Here is a 19,786-nt window from a genome sequence, read left to right as displayed (position 1 = left end):
CCGATGAGATCATCGAGGAGCATGTGGGAGCCAACATGGGTATCCAAATCCCGCTGTTGGTTATTGACCGGAGAGGCGTCTCGGTCATGTCTGTGTGTCTCCCGAACCCGTAGGGTCTACACACTTAAGGTTCGGTGACGCTAGGGTTGTAGAGATATTAGTATGCAGTAACCCAAAAGTTGTTCGGAGTCCCGGATGAGATCCCGGACGTCACGAGGAGTTCCGGAATGGTCCGGAGGTAAAGATTTATATATAGGAAGTCCAGTTTCGGCCATCGGGAAGGTTTCGGGGGTTACCGGTATTGTACCGGGACCACCGGAAGGGTCCCGGGGGTCCACCGGATGGGGCCACCTATCTCGGAGGGCCCCATGGGCTGAAGTGGCGTGGGAACCAGCCCCTGATGGGCTGGTGCGCCCCACCCAAGGGCCCAAGGCGCCTAGGGTTGGAAACCCTAGGGGGCCGTTGCCCCCCGAGGGGGCATGCGCCCCCCTGGTTGGAAACCCTAAGGGGGCCGTTGCCCCAGGGGCTGCCCCCCCCCTTTAGATGGGATCTCCAAGGGGGCATGCGCCCCCTAGCCCCTATATATAGTGGCAAGGAGGGAGGGCAGCCGCACCTTGCTCTTGGCGCCTCCCTCTCCCTCCGTAACACCTCTCCTCCCCGCTTGTGCTTGGCGAAGCCCTGCCGGGATCCTGCTGCATCCACCACCACGCCGTCGTGCTGCTGGATCTTCATCAACCTCTCCTTTCCCCTTGCTGGATCAAGAAGGAGGAGACGTCTTCCCAACCGTACGTGTGTTGAACACGGAGGTGCTGTCCGTTCGACACTTGGTCATCGGTGATTTGGATCACGGCGAGTACGACTCCATCATCCCCATTCACTAGAACGCTTCTGCTCACGATCTACAAGGGTATGTAGATGCACTCCTATTCCCCTCATTGCTAGAATACTCCATAGATTGATCTTGGTGATGCGTAGAAATTTTTTAATTTCTGCTACGATCCCCAACACCCATATCCAGTGATGTTTCAAGTTGGTCTTCGAGTACTTCTATTGAATCCATCAAGATTGATTTCTATGCCTAATCTAATTATGTTCATGGTGGAGTTCATTGGAGGGTCACTAAGACTAACATATTTGGGCTTTTAAGGATCAAGGGCTTGAGAGAATAATCAAAGAGAAGAATTGAAGTTATGGTTTCAAGACAATATCATGGTGAGCTCATGTGTTGGGTTTAGGTTGATCAAGTCTTGAAGCAAGCAACTAGAGTGAAGAATTCATTGTGCCTCTCAAGATATTATGATGGAGGACTTTTAAGGATCAAGGGTTTGAGAGAATAATCAAAGAGAAGAATTCAAGTTATGATTCAAGACAAGGTCATGGTGAGCTCACATGTTGGGTTTCAGTTGATCAAGTCTTAAAGCAAGCAACTAGAGTGAAGAATTCATTATGCCTCTCAAGAGATTGTGATGGAGTTTTTTAGAAGGGAAAGTGGTGATCAAGATGATATTCATAGTGGAACCTGATATGGTCATGAAAGAGTCTTTGGTGATATTGTCTTGAAGCAGTGAAGGGAAATGAAGAGTTCATTGTGGTTTTCAAGAAACCAAGATGGAGCTTGGAGTAAAGATGTTGGTTGACCAAGATGAAGCTCGAATATTATATGTAGATGGTCAACTCTCAAATCGCAAACATTGTACCACGTGGGATCAAGTGATATAGTGGTATGGTAAGTAATTGTGAATTGTGCTTTGTTACCTAACCTATGCTATGTGTTTGTTATGTCTATGTGGGTTAGGTGTATCTCATGGGCTTGCATCAAAAGGAAAGATCTCAAGTAGCCTATGTGTGGATGACATCAAGTAGTGACGGTCATCGAGTTCGAGGAGTCCAAGTACAAGATGAGAAGCCGGAGTTTATATGCTTTGAAGCTTGCAGTCCACATCATGATAATGCTCATGTGAAGATGGGCTTAAGTTAAGGCTTCCCTCATTGCAATATAAGGAAGAAATTCAAGCATCTTCACCAAGTGGTTGTGGACAAGAAAGGGATTCCAACTTGAGACAAGCATTGGAGTCATCACCAAGCTCAAGTTGAATATGCAAGGCAAAAGTATACCTTAGCTAGGTTTTCCTAGTTTTTCCAGTCTCATGGTGCTTGGAGGGAGACCGGATTATAGGTTTGATAGCCGTACTACCAAGAGGGACTCTTGGGCAAGTAGCTTGATCATGTCGAATGTAGAGAGCTCAAACCTTTGCATTACTTGCATCATTATTTCTTGTTGATCTTGGGTGGTTCTCTATGTGAGGACCTTGGGATTTTCCATAGCTTCAAAACGAGCCCAAGATCATCGAATTCGGAGTCTGTATGCCAAAGTTATCATTGTTTTATTGGGCTGCTGCAGGCTATTCTGGGTACCCCGTGGACACGGGGTTTTTGATCCTCGTGGGCATGGGGCCCCGTGCACACGGGCTTGTACCGTGCGCACGGGACCCCGTGGGCACTTGGTCTAAAACCCCGTGGGCACGGGGTGTCCAGGAAGTGTCCATTGGAGTCCCAACGGCTAGTTTTGGAAGTTGGCTATAAAAGAGCCCTTCCTCCCCACCGGTTTGGGGGTTGTTCATTCACATTCTAAACATCATTTTGAGCCTCTTACCACCTCTCCCAAACCCCTATCTCCCCTCTAAGTGAAGGGGGGTTTGTGGATTGATCTTGGAGTCATTTGTTGATTTCCTCCATTGCATCCCCTCTCTTCAATCCCCTACTTTCTTGAGTTGCATCTTGCGAGATTGAGAGAGTGAGTTGAGCATTTGTTGCTTGACCTTGCATTGCGTTTGTTGCCTTGGTTTGAGCTCCCCGCATCGATTTGTTCGAGTGAGATCCCGTGAGTTTATTACTCTTGGAGGCTTCGCCTCCTAGGCGGTTTCGTGATACATTGAGAATATTGTGAAGAGGCCTATGTGGCCAAGGTTCCCTCGGAAGCTTCCTTTTGTGGTGTGCTCCGAGGAAGGTTGTTGAAGTGGCCTAGGTGGTCAAGTTCCTCCTGAAGCTTCCGTGGTTGTGGTGTGCTCCGGAGAAGTTTGTAAAGGTGTGGTGGTCTCCTTCAAGACCAACCCCGAGTGAACCGAGGCTCATCCGTTGGGGGTGACTCGGAAGGGAGAATACGGTGAGTCACTTGGTGACACCCCGGAGCTTTTGCTTTTGTCGGATTTTGGGTTCCGGCAGACCCTTGAGGTTCGAACACTGGGGTGCGCGCGAAGATTTTGCCTCCTACCTTCCTGCACTCCTCCGCCACGCTAGGATCAAAGCTATGAAAAGAACAACACAAGGGACACGGGGTTTATACTGGTTCGGGCTACCGTTGTGGTGTAATACCCTACTCCAGTGTGTGGTGTGGTGGATTGCCTCTTGGGCTGATGATGATGGACAGTACAAGGAAGAACAGCCTCGCGAGGGTCTGTTCTTGGCTGGGGCGATGAACTGCTGGGGGGAGTTCAGCCACCTTTCTCTATCTCTCTCTCTCTCTCTCTCTCTCTCTTTACCACCTCTCTACTTGTCGAGCCCTTGGAGGAGACTGAGCCGTACTCCTGCTACGCGGGTGGCCGGTCCTATTTATAGTGGCCCTGGTCCTCTCCCCAAATATTGAGCGGGAAGGGAGCCAACAATGGCGTGCTAATTTGAAGGGGGACAGCAAGTATCAACTATCCTGACAAAAGTAGTCTTCGCCTGCGCAAAGCTCTGGTGATGACGCTATCTTGGGCTCCACGGTGACCTCCATCTCGTAGTCCTCCTGGTCTTGGTCTCGTTGCACCGAAATGGCAACCATTACCTGATGCCTCCGTACTCCGCGGCTACGCTTGCCCCCTTTGCACCAAAGAGGAAAGGAGGACGCTGCGCGGGCTGGCACCCGCCTGGCGCCCTGAGTCGTCATGGCTTGCGTCACGGGCACCTCGCGAGGTACCCCGCCTTTATCTCTCTGCCTCCTCGTGAGCCAGCCTGACGAGGCCGTTCCTGAGGAAGCTCCGTGTCGTCCGCCCCGCGAGGCTTGGCCCCTCGCGAGGGTCTTGAGTTTGTGTTGGTGAAGATGGGCCATGCTGGGCCCCCCTTTGAGCCACACCGCAGGCCGCAGGCAGGCAAGTTTGGGGACCCCCGTTCCCAGAACGCCGACAGTAGCCCCCGGGCCCAAGGCACGCCCAGACTTGGCTGTGCAGGGAGGCGGAAGGGCAGGAGCGAAGCGCCGCGGGCCCTAACAGCCTGCGGCCTTGGGCGCCGCGTGGCGGTTGATTGGACGTGGGCGTCTCCACTTCCCCACGGCGCCTCGGCAACTGCTCAGATTGGACAAGTCCCTACATGCAAAACGGGTCATGATTACCTGCAATCGTGGAGGTCGGCGGTTGGCCTCCGCCGGCTATAAGTACGGAATGTCGTGCGTCCTTCCAGTCCATCCCTCCTTGCTTCTCCTTCTTCCCGATCCTTGCTCCGTCTTGCTGCGATGGCTCCGATCCGCCGGTTCTCGTTGGCAGAGAAGGGAAAGGCTCCCCGAGAGGGACCAGACCCACTTCCGCCGAAGAAACGGCGTGTCCACCATGGCCCGGACGAGGGGGCCCTTCAGGTGGTGTCGAGGCCTTGGGGCGAGCGGGCGCCGCCGGGGTTCCCGCTTCCATTGTACGCCCACATCGAGGCCCCCGAAGGAGCTGATGCTGACCGCCACGGGCGGCCCCGCCGCCGGCGCCGACGGGTCACGAAGGTGTGGGTCGTCCCCCCTGGGGTCCACATCGAGGGCTCCTCCCAAGAGTTCGTGATCCACGTCGCCATTCCTCTTCAGTCTTGGATCCGTCTTCCTGCCTTCTTTGCCTCCGTCATCCCGCAGGGGGAGCCCCTGGAGCTCTGGCTGCAGCACGCCGGCTGCAGCACACTCGCGACCGAGGCAGAGGTCGCGGTCGTCGCCCCTGGCGAGGTCTACATGACCCGGGGCTGGAGAGAGATTACCCGGGTTTGCAGGACAAGGGGCGTCTTCACGATCCACTTGGACTACAATGGGGCTTCGGTGATGCTCCTCAAGGTCTTCGACGCGGACGGGCACCGGGTGGAGTGCTGCCCCGGTGAAGATGGCCAGGGCCCTACTGTGATGAGGACCGGGCTCGCCAATCGCTTCCTTGGCGGCTCCTCAGGCGGTGGAGACGTCGGAGGCTCCAGCGACTCCGGCGAGCCCTTCGCGACTCCGGAGACGAGCGACGACAGCTATGAGCCCCTGAGCCGGCGCCGCTCCCAGAGAAGGGCAGGCTCGTTAGGCCGCCGCCGGCTCTGATCTGCATGGGGTTGGCGTCGGTACTTGGCGGCCCACTGTTGATGATGGTGTCTTTTGTAGCGATGCGCGTAGTTTGCGTCTCTTTGGGATCTGTTTCCTGCGAGGAACCAAAGGCGCGCCCCGTGGGGGCTTGTAAGGTGCATGTGATCCTGTTTGTTAATATAACCCTTGCCGTAGATTTACGCGAGTTGCTCATCCCGTCTTAGCTCGGTCCTCCCTTTCGAACCTCACGAGGGCTTGGTGCTCTGCGCCGACAGGTCCCAGTCCCAAGGCGGCTTCAGCCGTCGCTGGTATGCCAGGTCGCGATGCCGTGGTCAAGGCCGGGAGGTGAGCGACCCGGAGTCCAGTAAGAGCCCCTGAGTCGCGATGCTCAGGAGGTCCCCTTTGGCGCCCAAGCAGCCGTCGTTCGGTGAGAAAGGGGAGCGACGTCGCTAACATGGGATATCATTAGGTGCAGGGATGGTGCCACGGTAGCTGGCGCTTCCGGGCGATAACTTGTCTCGAGGATCAGGGGCCGCTCTCTGGTGTGTGGCCGGGTCCGTGCATCGGCAGGCGCGAGGTTGCTCGGCGAAGTCCTCGCGTGTCTCTCCCCTCTCGCCTTTGCTCCCCTTTCTGCTCTATGTCCTCGGGTCCCGGCCCTCGAGCGAGTCTCAGTCGTCGCTGGTATGCCAGGTCACGATGCCGTGGTCAAGGCCAGAGGGTGAGGGCCGGAGAGCCAGTAAGAGCCCTGAGTCGCGATGCTCAGGTACCCCCCCTTTAACGTGCAAGCGGTTCGCACGGACGAGAGCGAAGGAGACACAGCAAGAGCCTCGCCTGACGCGGCTCCTTCAGGAGGTCCTGCAGGTCCATCATAGAAAAAGCAAGGGGTTGCCATAACAATTAACGGTCAGCCGTTGGTTGCTTCCGAAGGGTAGTGAGGCATTGAAGGCTTGACGAGGTGACGCTATGCGGGGCTGCCGCGGCCAGAGCTCAGCCATCCAGGTTCTTCGGCGTTGCAGGGACGGACCCATGCGCAAGCGTCGTGCCGTTTGGGAGCAGCTCCGTTAGTTGGCGTCAGCTGAGCAGGCAACTAGGTAAAGCACATTAGCCGCGAAGGAGTGGATTCGTTCAAGTAGATGCGGAGATCACTGGGTCAGGCCCGAGCGACTTGGGGATCATGCAGCCCGAGGGGCGCCCCCAACAAGGTAAGCTAACGACGCGAAATAAAAGGGATACACGCCGCAGGGACGGACCCACGTGGCCTGGGAATAATGCAGCCCCGGGGGCGCTCCTAGCTGGAAGTGAAACTTGCAAGATGTCACCTGATGACACTGAAGACGAAGGGGTGTTGGTGTAGCCGGCTCGGTGGGCTGCGGGAGCCGATCCTCATGAGCCCCCAGGCCCAGGGGCCTCGGGAGGCTCCGGAGGCGCTGGCGGTTCCTCGCGGGCCATCTTCACCTCCGCCAGGGCTGTGGAGCACCTGGCCTCTTGCGCCTCTGCGATGCCCCTCATGAGGCGCTGGTACGCGTCAGCCGCGCTCGGCAAGCCATAAGGCATGCGAACGTAGCTGTGGGGTGGACCTCCGCAGCGCCCCACTCGCGAGGGCCAGAGGCGCTCCAGGGAGGCGACTTGGTTGAGCCCTGGTACGTCGACGCAGACGCGCGGCCCGCCATCCTTGCCTGGATGGGGAGCCACTGCTGGTAGGCGGCGGGCGCCTCTCATGACTCTAGACTCCTGTAGCTCCTGAATGGCCTTGCTGATGAACTCCTGTGGGTCTGGATCTCCTTGCCTTGCTCCTTCTTGAGGGGAACGTGCTTCGAAACACGCCTCCATGTGGTGCCCCAGCGCCTCCCTTGCGACCCTTGCTAGGTCGGTGGCCCTCCAGGGGAGAGCCCCCGAGCCCTGCCTGAGGAGGGCACCGGGCGCGCTTTCCTATGCGATGGAAGGAGGTTCCCCCTAGGCAGGCAAGGGCCCAGAGGGGCCTACCTCCTAAGGGGCCAGGCCGAACGATGTCTTCTTCTTCTTGGGGGTGGCCTCGGGAAGCCTCCTGCTTCCGCGATCTGGGTCCTCCAGTGATGCGGCCTGAAAGGCTCGCTCCAGGGAACACACTGCGTCCTTCTCTTCACAGGGCACCGTGATGACTCCGCCGCTTCTTGGCATCTTGAGGACGTTGTAGCCGTGGTGAGTCACGGCCATGAACTTGGCCAGCGCCGGGTACCCAAGGATGGCGTTGTACGGCAGGCGGATGTGAGCGACGTCGAAGTCGATGAGCTTTGTGCGGTAGTTGTCGCGTGCCCCGAAGGTGACAGGGAGGCGGACCTACCCGATCGGGACTGTGGAGCCGTCGGTGATACCGGAGAAGGGCTTGGTTGGCTGAAGTTGGCTGTAGGGCACTTGGAGGTTGTTGAACGTCTCTACGGACAGGACGTTGAGCCCTGCCCCGCCATCGATGAGGGTCTTGGTGACCACCATGTTGCTGATGATTGGGGAACAAAGCATCGGGAGGACTCCGGCTGTAGCCACACACTTGAGTTGATCTGCTGAGCTGAAGGTGATGGCACACGCCGACCACCTGAGAGGACGCGTGGTTTCGAGCCTGGGGAGGGCTGCATTCACTTCACGGTCGAACTGCTTGAAGATGCGCTGAGAGGCTGGGGCCTGAGCTCCGCCCAGGATGCAGGTGATCGCACGCGGCTCCTGGAAGCCCCCAGCCTCCTTGTCCTGGTGGCGGTACTCGTTTCTCCTTGGCAGCGGCGGCAGCGGTGGGAGGCCTGCATTGCCTTGCAGATGATCCTCGCGAGGCTGATCCCTCCAGCCTCCCTCGCAAGGTGGGTCTTGCCAGCGATCCTCGCGAGGTTGGTCGCGCCACCCCTGGCGCAGGCCACGATCTTCCCAGCGCCCTGTGTTCCTTCCTCCTCCTCGGCCGTATCCCTGGTCACCACAGTCAGGGCGACGGCCGATCCTTCCTTCACGCACGGCTCGGAGTTCTTGTAATTCGCTGGTGTTGTGGGTGTGGAGGTCGTGGTACACGCAGTACTGGCTGCCCTTGGGAGGTTCGGGTTGATCTCTGCCCCGCTTGGTGTCTGGTTCTGCCGCGAGCACGGCAGCCCCCTTGCGCTTCACTTCCCTGGCCTTGAGCTTCTTCTCTTCTAGGTCTACGGCAGGCAGCTCAAGGAGGGAGAGATGCCCTTCCTCAGCCCTGGCGCACTTGTTCGCCAAGTTGAACAGCTCCAAAGAAGTGCACAGGTCTTCATGCATCGCCAGCTCCTCCTTCATCTTGACGTCGCGCACACCGTCGGAGAAGGCTGAGATGATGGCCTCTTCTGCAGGGTCTCCCCGGGTTGTTGCTTGATGCAGCGCATGTCGCTCACGGCGGGTGGCCGGTCGCGAGTACCTTGGAAGTTGGCGATGAAGCGGGTGCGCATCTCTTCCCAGGAGGAGATTGTGCCTGGAGCCAGGTTCAGGAGCCAGGTGCGGTCCCCGTCATTGAGCGCCATGGGAAACCAGTTCGCCATGACCTTCTCGTCTCCGTTGGCAGCTTCGATGCCTAGCTCATAGAGCTGGAGGAACTCCGCAGGGTCGGCCGTGCCGTCGTAGTGAGGAGGCAGGCCCGGCTTGAACTTGCCCGGCCAATCGACGCTGCGCAGTTCGGTGGTGTAGGCGCGGCAGCCTGCTGTGGCCACGGGAGGCCTTGAGTGATGGAGAGCCTGGTCCTTCATGTCCCCACACGCCGGAGCAGGAGGATGGTCGTGACGTGCTGGAGCAGGGAGTGCCCGGGCAGCTTCTGGCGGGCGAGGGACTTCTTGGCAGCTCTGCTCTTGCCGCGCTGGCACCTGATGGAGCGGGTTCCACCCAGGGGCCATGCGTCTTGGAGCCATGGCGTCTTCTTGAGGGGGAGGCGGCAAGGGCGCCGCCGGAGCCTCGTCACCCGCGCGGGGCGGGGTGCGGTGCAGCGGAGCGGACGGCGCGGAGGAGCCCCCTGCGGCGTGGACGAGTTCGGCAACGCGGTCGAGCCATTCTTCGTAGACGTCGTCAATGGGACGGTAGCGCAGGAGCTCGTTTGCCGCGATGAGTGCAGCCCGAGCCTCCATGGGCGCGCGAAGCGCGCGTGACGAAGATCCAGCCGGGGCAAGTGAGGGAGTCGCGGTGCGGCCGTCTTGGCGCACGGATGGATGCTGAGACGATGCTTGCTGCTCGTCCCCCGCCGGGCCGGTGGCGGCGTTGACGGCGGGCAACGGGGAATGGCGAGGACGCCCGCCGACAGGGGCTGTCTGGGCGACACGGGAAGCGAGGGCGGCCCGGCGCTCCGTGCGGGCCCGACGTGCGTCAGACATGAGTGTGATGGTCGGAGGAGAGCGGAGCGGTGGAAGACGAATTATGGCGCACCCCTACCTGGCGCGTCAGGTGTTAGATTTCGGGTTCCGACAAACCCTTGAGGTTCGAACACTGGGGTGCATGTGGAGCTTTCGCCTCCTACCTTCCTGCACCCCTCCGCCATGCTAGGATCAAAGCTATGAAAAGAACAACACAAGGGACACAGGGTTTATACTGGTTCAGGCCACCGTTGTGGTGTAATACCCTACTCCAGTGTGTGGTGTGGTGGATTGCCTCTTGGGCTGATGATGATGGACAGTACAAGGAAGAACAACCTCGCGAGGGTCTGTTCTTGGCTGGGGCGATGAACTGCTGGGGGAGTTCAGCCACCTTTCTCTCTCTCTCTCTACCACCTCTCTACTTGTCGAGCCCTTGGAGGAGACTGAGCCAAACTCCTGCTACGGTGGTGGCCGGTCCTATTTATAGTGGCCCTGGTCCTCTCCCCAAATATTGAGCGGGAAGCGAGCCAACAATAGCGGGCTAATTTGAAGGGGGACAGCAAGTATCAACTATCCTGACAAAAGTAGTCTTCGCCTGCGCAAAGCTCTGGTGATGACGCTGTCTTGGGCTCCACGGTGACCTCTGTCTCGTAGTCCTCCTAGTCTTGGTCTCGTTGCACCGAAATGGCAACCTTTGCCTGATGCCTCGATACTTCGCGGCTGCGCTTGCCCCCTTTGCACCAAAGAGGAAAGGAGGACGCTGCGCGGGCTGGCACCCGCCTGGCGCCCTGAGTCGTCATGGCTTGCGTCACGGGCACCTTGCGAGGTACCCCGCCTTGATCTCTCCGCCTCCTCATGAGCCAGCCTCACGAGGCCGTGCCTGAGGAAGCTCCCTGTCGTACGCCCCGCGAGGCTTGGCCCCTCGCGAGGGTCTTGAGTTTGTGTTGGTGAAGATGGGCCATGCTGGCCCCCCCTTTGAGCCACGCCGCAGGCCGCAGGCAGGCAAGTCTGGGGACCCCCGTTCCCAGAACGCCGACAGCTTTGGCACCGCTCTAACAGAGATTAGCACTCTCACGAGTGTGAACTTCAGGATAAATCCGCGTCTCCAACTCAATTGTGGTTATCTCATACCCACACCATTTACTTTCTGCAATTCATACTTGCTCATATTGATATATCTTGTGCTAGTTGAATTGCTTAGTAGTTCCTACATTTCCTTATCTTGTGATATAGTTTGTGCTTTCTAGTTTCCTTTAGTGCCTATCTTGTTTAGCATAGGTTGTTGGTGCACTTAGTTTAGCCTAGCATATTTAGGATTTGTGCATGAAAAGTGTCCGTCATGAGCCTGATTGTTGAAACAATCAAGAGGACAGCTGCAGATCAGAAGAGGTCATGTGGGTATGCTCCACACATCCAGGTGCTCATCAACTCCAAGATGGGCACAAGCACATATCTTTTGGACAAGGAACATCTTCCCTTGAGGCCTGATTTTGAGGACAACACAGTTGTCATGAATGCTGACGATCGCACATCTGCTGAGGCTCAAGAAAAGAGAGAGAAAGCAAAGGCTGAGAAAGCTGCAAAGATGCCAAGTGCTGAAGAAGCATCTAAAGTGTTTCTCAAAACTAAGCAAGATCAAATTGGATATCTGATTCAAGACACCTTGAGGATTGAGAAGGGCTTGGCCACCCTGACTCAGAACCAAGAGAGCCTGGAAAGGATCACTGAGACTATGTTTTATGATCTTGATCTGAAGGTGATAGAGATGCAGACATCGGTTGAGCAGCTCCAGGAAGAAGCTGAGGAGAGGAAAAGGCAGGCTACCACAAATGCCTTTCAGAGAGTGCCAAGAGGGCAGAGATCTGCTGCAGTGCCCATGGCTGACACAAGAGCAACTACATCAGCACCTGCGGCCACATCATCAGTGCCACCTCCAGTTGCCACTCCACCAGATCCAACAACTTTAATAGATGCATTCATCCTTGGAGTCCTCTCGGCGCCTCCTCCCGAAGATCAAGCCTAGACAGGAGCATAGCACTATGCATTTTTCGAGCTTTTTGGTAACTTCTTGCCAAAGGGGGAGAAAGTGTATAGATCATAGGCTTCGAGAGAGAGAGAGAGAGAGCTTTGCTTCTTTTGCCTTCTTTGCTATTTGGTTGATACTTATTTGTGTGCTTGCTTGTATGCTACTCTATGTTTATGTGTGTGAGATACTTGTGTGATCATGTCTTTGATCATATCATACCTTAATGCTTATGCTTGAATGATGTTATTATTAATCCCTCTTGTATGATCATTCACTTTGCCTTGGTGATGAGTGCATATTTTTACTTTATATCATTTTGAGCGCTCCACCAAGATGTATGTGACATGGAAGAGTAACCGATGATCCTAATCGATTGTGCATTTGCATTCAAAAGCAAATTTTAAATAATGCACAAATTTAGGGGGAAATCTTTCTTATCACATACTTCTCAAAGTGACGATGTATTTCAATCTTATCATCATTTGTCGAAGCTTTGGTTTATATGTTGTCATCAATTACCAAAAGGGGGGAGATTGAAAGTGCAACTATCCCTGGGTGGTTTTGGTAATTCCTAACAACATATAACTCATTGAACTAATACTTTTTCAAGATGATCATTTCAGAAAGTTCACATAACTCATAATGCAAATCGTAATCGAACGTTAAGCGTGCGGACCCTATGGGTTCGAGAACTATGTAGACATGACCGAGACACATCTCCGGAAAATAACCAATAGCGGAACCTGGATGCTCATATTGGCTCCTACATATTCTACGAAGATCTTTATCAGTCAAACCGCATAACAACATACGTTGTTCCCTTTGTCATCGGTATGTTACTTGCCCGAGATTCGATCATCGGTATCCTCATACCTAGTTCAATCTCGTTATCGGCAAGTCTCTTTACTTGTTCCGTAATGCATCATCCCGCAACTAACTCATTAGTCAAATGCTTGCAAGGCTTATAGTGATGTGCATTACTGAGAGGGCCCAGATATACCTCTCCGACAATCAGAGTGGCAAATCCTAATCTTGATCTATGCCAACTCAACAAACACCATCGGAGACACCTGTAGAGCATCTTTATAATCACCTGGTTATGTTGTGATGTTTGATAGCACACTAAGTGTTCCTCCGGTATTCGGGAGTTGCATAATCTCATAGTCATAGGAACATGTATAAGTCATGAACAAAGCAATAACAATAAACTAAACGGTCATAGTGCTAAGCTAACGGATGGGTCTTGTCCATCACATCATTCTCTAATGATGTGATCCCGTTCATCAGATGAAAACACATGTCTATGGCTAGGAAACCTTACCATCTTTGATTAACGAGCTAGTCAAGTAGAGGCATACTAGGGACACTATGTTTTGTATATGTATTCACACATGTATCAAGTTGCTGGTTAATACAATTTTAGCATGAATAATAAACATTTATCATGATATAAGGAAATATAAATAACAACTTTATTATTGCCTCTAGGGCATATTTCCTTCAGTCTCCCACTTGCACTAGAGTCAATAATCTAGTTCACTTCGCCATGTGATTTAACACCAATAGTTCACATCGTCATGTGATTTAACACTCTATAGTTCACATCGCCATGTGATCAATACACAATGGGTTTACTAGAGTCTATAATCTAGTTCACATTGCCATGTGATTAACACCCAAAGAGTACTAAGGTGTGATCATGTTTTGCTTGTGAAAGATGTTTAGCCAATGGGTCTGCCACATTCAGATCTGTATGTATTTTGCAAATTTCTATGTCTACAATGCTCTACACGGAGCTACTCTAGCTAATTGCTCCCACTTTCAATATGTATCCAGATTGAGACTTAGAGTCATCCGGATCAGTATCAAAACTTGCATCGACGTAACCCTTTACGACAAACCTTTTGTCACCTCCATAACCGAGAAACATATCCTTATACCATTAAGGATAATTTTGGCCGTTGTCTAGTGATCCACTCCTAGATCACTATTGTACCCTCTTGCCAAACTCATGGTGAGGTACACAATAGGTTTGGTACACAGCATGGCATACTTTACAGAACCTATGACTGAGGCATAGGGAATGACTTTTCATTCTATTTTTATTTTCTGCCGTGGTCGGGTTTTGAGTCTTACTCAACATCACACCTTGCAATACAGGCAAGAACTCTTTTTTTGATTGTTCCATTTTGAACTTACTTCAAAATCTTGTCAAGGTATGTACTCATTGAAAAAAACTAATCAAGCGTCTTGATCTATCTCTATAGAACTTGATGCTCAATATGTAAGCAGCTTCACCGATGTCTTTCTTTGAAAAACTCCTTTCAAACACTCCTTTATGCTTCGAGAAAATTCTACATCATTTCCGATCAACAATATGTCATTCAGATATACTTATCAGAAAGGCTGTAGTGCTCCCACTCACTTTCTTGTAAATACAGGATTCACCGCAAGTCTGTATAAAACTATATGCTTTGATCAACTTATCAAAGCGTATTTTCCAACTCCGAGATGCTTGCACAAGTCCATAGATGGATCGCTAGAGCTTGCACATTTTGTTAGCACCTTTAGGATTGACAAAACCTTCTAGTTGCATCATATACAACTCTTCTTTAATAAATCCATTAAGGAATGCAGTTTTGTTTATCCATTTGCCAGATTTCATAAAATGCGGCAATTGCTTACATGATTCGGACAGACTTAAGCATCGATGCGAGTGAGAAAATCTCATTGTAGTCAACACCTTGAACTTGTCGAAAACCTTTTGCGACAATTCGATCTTTGTAGATAGTAACACTGCCATCAGCGTCCGTCTTCCTCTTGAAAATCCATTTATTCTCAATGACTTGCCGATCATCGGGCAAGTCCACCAAATTCCATACTTTGTTCTCATACATGGATCCCATCTCAGATTTTATGGCCTCAAGCCATTTTGCGGAATCTGGCCTCATCATCGCTTCCTCATAGTTCGTAGGTTTTTCATGGTCTAGTAACATGACTTCCAGAATAGGATTACCATACCACTCTGGCGCGGAACGTACTCTGGTTGACCTACGAGGTTCGGTAGCAACTTGATCTGAAGTTTCATGATCATCGTCATTAGCTTCCTCACTAATTGGTGTAGGAATCACTGGAACTGATTTCTGTGATGAATTACTTTCCAATAAGGGATCATGTATAGTTACCTCATCAAATTCTACTTTCCTCCCACTCACTTCTTTCGAGAGAAACTCCTTCTCTAGAAAGGATCCATTCTTAGCAACAAAGATCTTGCCTTCAGATCTGTGATAGAAGGTGTACCCATCATTTTGGGTATCCTATGAAGACGCACTTCTCTGATTTGGGTTCGAGCTTATCACGTTGAAACTTTTTCACATAAGCATTGCAACCCCAAACTTTAAGAAACGACATCTTAGGTTTCTTGCCAAACCATAGTTCATACGGTGTCATCTCAACGAATTTAGATGGTGCCCTTTTTTAACGTGAATGCAGCTGTCTCTAATGCATAACCCCAAAATGATAGTGGTAAATTGGTAAGAGACATCATAGATCACACCATATCTAATAAAGTGCGGTTACGATGTTCAGACACACCATTATGCTGGGGTGTTCCAGGTGGCGTGAGTTGCGAAACTATTCCGCATTGTTTCAAATGAATACCAAACTCGTAACTCAGATATTCGTCTCCGCAATCTGATCATAGAAACTCTATTTTCTTGTTACGATGATTTTCTACTTCACTCTGAACTTCTTTGAACTTTTTCAAATGTTTCAGACTTATGTTTCACCAAGTAGATATACCCATATCTGCTCAAATCATCTGTGAAGGTCATAGAATAACGATACCCGCCGCGAGCATCAACACTTATCGGACCGCATACATCAGTATGTATTATTTCCAATAAGTCAGTTGCTCGCTCCATTGTTCCAGAGAACGGAGTCTTAGTCATCTTGCCCATGAGGCATGGTTCATAAGCATCAAGTCATTCATAATCAAGTGATTCTAAAAGCCATCAGCATGGAGTTTCTTCATGTGCTTTACACCAATATGACCTAAACGGCAGTGCCACAAATAAGTTGCACTATCATTATTAACTTTGCATCTTTTGGCTTCAATATTATAAATATTAGTATCACTACGATCGAGACTCAATAAACCATTTATATTGAGTGTATGACCATAGAAGGTTTTATTCATGTAAATAGAACAACAATTATTCTTTGACTTAAATGAATAGCCGTATTGCAATAAACATGATCCAATCATATTCATGCTCAACGCAAACACCAAATAACATTTATTTTAGGTTCAATACTAATCCCGAAGGTAAAGGGAGTGTGCGATGGTGATATTATCAACCTTGGAATCACTTCCAACACCCATCATCACCTTGCCCTTAACTAGTCTTTGTTTATTTTGCAACTCCCATTTCAAGTTACCACTCTTAGCAACTGAACCAGTATCAAATACCGAGGGGTTGCTATCAACACTAGTAAAGTACACATCAATAACATGTATATCAAATATACATTTGTTCACTTTGCCATCCTTCTTATCCGCCAAGTATCTAGGGCAGTTCCACTTCCAGTGACCATTTCCTTTGCAGTAGAAGCACTCAGCTTCAGGCTTTGGGCTTCTTCATGGGAGTGGAACTTGCTTGCGATTCTTCTTGAAGTTCCCTTTATTTCCCTTGCCCTTTTACTTGAAACTAGTGGTCTTGTCAACCATCAACATTTGATGCTTTTCTTGATTTCTACCTTCGTCGATTTCAGCATCACGAAGAGCTCGGGAATCATTTTTGTCATCCCTTGCATATTATAGTTCATCACGAAGTTCCAGTAACTTGGTGATAGTGACTAGAGAACTCCGTCAATCACTATTTTATCTGGAAGATTAACTCCCACTTGATTCAAGTGATTGTAGTACCCAGACAATCTGAGCACATGCTCACTGGTTGAGCTATTCTCCTCCATCTTGTAGGAAAAGTAATGTCAGAGGTCTCATACCTCTCGACATGGGCATGAGTATGAAATACCAATTTCAACTCTTGGAACATCTTTTATGCTCCATGGAGTTCAAAACATTTTTGAAGTCCCGGTTCTAAGCCGTAAAGCATGGTGCACTAAACTATCAAGTAGTCATCATACCGAGCGTTGTCAAATGTTCATAACGTCTGCATCTGCTCCTGCAATAGGTCTGTCACCTAGCGGTGCATCAAGGACATAATTCTTCTGTGCAGCAATGAGGATAATCCTCAGATCATGGACCAAGTCCACATCATTGCTACTATCATCTTTCAACTTATTTTTCTCTAGGAACATATCAAAATAAACGGGGAGCTACATCGCGAGCTATTGATCTACAACATAGTTATGCAAATACTATCAGGACTAAGTTCATGATAAATTAAAGTTCAATTAATCATATTACTTAAGAACTCCCACTTAGATAGACATCCCTCGAGTCATCTAAATGATCACGTGATCCAAATCAACTAAACCATGTCCGATCATCACGTGAGATGGAGTAGTTTTCAATGGTGAATGTCACTATGTTGATCATATCTACTATATGATTCACGTTCGACCTTTCAGTCTCCAGTGTTCCGAGGCCATATCTGCATATGCTAGGCTCGTCAAGTTTAACCCGAGTATTTTGTGTGTGCAAAACTGGCTTGCACCCATTGTATGTGAACGTAGAGCTTATCACACCCGATCATCATGTGGTGTCTCAGCACGAAGAACTGTCGCAACGGTGCATACTCAGGGAGAACACTTATACCTTGAAATTTTAGTGAGGGATCATCTTATAAAGCTACCACCAAACTAAGCAAAATAAGATGCATAAAATATAAACATCAGATGCAATCAAAATACGTGACATGATATGGCCATCATCATCTTGTGCCTTTGATCTCCATCTCCAAAGTATCGTCATGATTTCTATCGTCACCGGCATGACACCATGATCTCTATCATCTTGATCTCTATCAACGTGTTGTCATATGGTCGTCTCGCCAACTACTGCTTTTGCAACTATTGATATCACATAACGATAAAGTAAAGCAATTGCATGGCGCTTGCATCTTACGCAATAAAGAGACAACCATAAGGCTCCTGCCAGTTGCCGATAACTTCAACAAAACATGATCATCTCATACAACAATTTATATATCATCATTTCTTGACCATATCACATCACAGCAAGCCCTGCAAATACAAGTTAGACGACCTCTACTTTGTTGTTGCAAGTTTTACATGGATGCTACGGGCTTAGCAAGAACCGTTCTTACCTACGCATCAAAACCACAACAATTTTTCGTCAAGTGTGTTGTTTTAACCTTCAACAAGGACTGGGCGTAGTCACACTAGATTCAACTAAAGTTGGAGAAACTGTAACGCCCCGAGACCGATGTGCCAGGTGTCCTCCGCTTATTCACTGTTGTTGCCATGTCATTCGCTTGCGTGTTGCATTTCATCTTGTCATCATGTGCATTGCATCATCATGTTTTCAAAACTTGCATCCGTCCCAGTCTCCTCGTTCTGTTCGTTGTTTGTTCTGAGCCCAGAAACACTTGCACGCGCCCGCGGCACCTCCGAATTAGTATTTTATAAGTGGCCGACAAATGTTCTCGGATTGGGTTGAAAGTTGGCATGTGGTCTTATTATAGTGTAGATAGACCGCCTGTCAAGTTTCATCGCATTCGGAGTTTGTTTGATAGCCCAACCGTTAAATTTATAGCGGCACCGTTGCCGGTATTTTCGCCGGACGTTTCGGTCTCCGGAACAGTTGCCGGGCCTCACTTCTCTTCTCTCCTCTCAGCCCGAGGCCTCTCTTCACAGCCCACCTAGTCCCCCCTCTGTCCGAAGCCGCATGATCGCGATCGTACGGCTCAAAAACCCCCTCCTAACCCCCAAACCCTAGCAAATTTGCTATATATGGACACCCCTAGTCCATTTTGGGCAACCTAGACCCCTTCCCCTACCTCCTGCCGCAGCCAACCCCCTCCTCCTCGGATTCAGCACCGCCCCACTCCACCTCCGCCACTTGTCGCCGCCGCCGCCGCGTCTTGGACCAATCCGGGCGCGACACGTCGCCTCCCAGCACCCTGCAGCCAACCCCAGCGCGCCACATCGCCTCCCCAGTGCCCCCACTTCGCCGCGGCCCTCCTGTCCCATCCGCGGCCCGCCCCTGGGCCGAAGCGGGCCCGAGCCGCCGCTGCACGCCCGCAACTCCCCCGCGCCCTGAGCTCCACCTTCGCTCTGCCCGCGCCCGATCCCCGCAGGTGACCAGCGCCTCGCCGCCGATGACCACCAGTCTGAATCCCGACACCTGCTCCTCTCTCCTTCCCCTGCCTCTGCTTCTTCCTCTTCCTCTCTCAGAGCTCTCTCTCCCCATGTTCCGCAGGACCCCGGAGCCTCGTCGCGCTACCGCATGGAGTTCGCCGGATCTCGTGACCCCCGTCGTTCCTGCGCTCAGATCCATGCTGCCCCTCGCCGTCCTCGTCCACCTCCGGCCGGATCCGGTGCCCAGGGACCGGATCTTCCCATTCCCGCCGTCTTCCCATGTCGCTGGAGTCCCAGATCCCGCCGGAGTTCTTCCATCCACCGCCGCCGTCTTCTTCGCAGAGCCAGGGACGAGCTCGCCCGCTCGCAGCGCCTCCCCATGTGGGCCCCATCTCTAGCGCCACCGGCCACATGGGCTTCCCCACAACGCAGATCCCGCCGACCCGATCCACCACCGACCTGGGCCGAGCCAGCTAGGTGAGCCCCGGCCCAGCTCTATCCCTCACCCGTGCGCAATTTTTAGTTTTCTGCAAGCATGCCTGTTTAGCCCAGTCCGTCTCGGATTCGGCCCATACAGTATTTTTTCCATCAGGACGAATTTAGCGATTTTTCCAGAGACTGCCAGTTTTGCAAAAACACCCTTGCACTTCATGCATATCCTAACTAATTAAGCATGCATCAGATTAAAACAAACTTTATATGTAAAATGTTTAGAATTTCATATAGTTTCATAATATGTCACTTTCATCCATGTTTAAAATGTTTAAAATGCTGTTTGTTTAAATTTGTTTAAAAAACTGGCTAAAATGCTTTATTTCATAACTAAATAACCGTAGCTCCGGATTAAATAATATTTATATGTAAATGGGGTAGAAA

Source organism: Triticum aestivum, chromosome 2A, assembly GCF_018294505.1.
Source record: "Triticum aestivum cultivar Chinese Spring chromosome 2A, IWGSC CS RefSeq v2.1, whole genome shotgun sequence".
NCBI lineage: Eukaryota > Viridiplantae > Streptophyta > Magnoliopsida > Poales > Poaceae > Triticum > Triticum aestivum.
Note: the sequence above shows the minus strand (reverse complement) of the source record.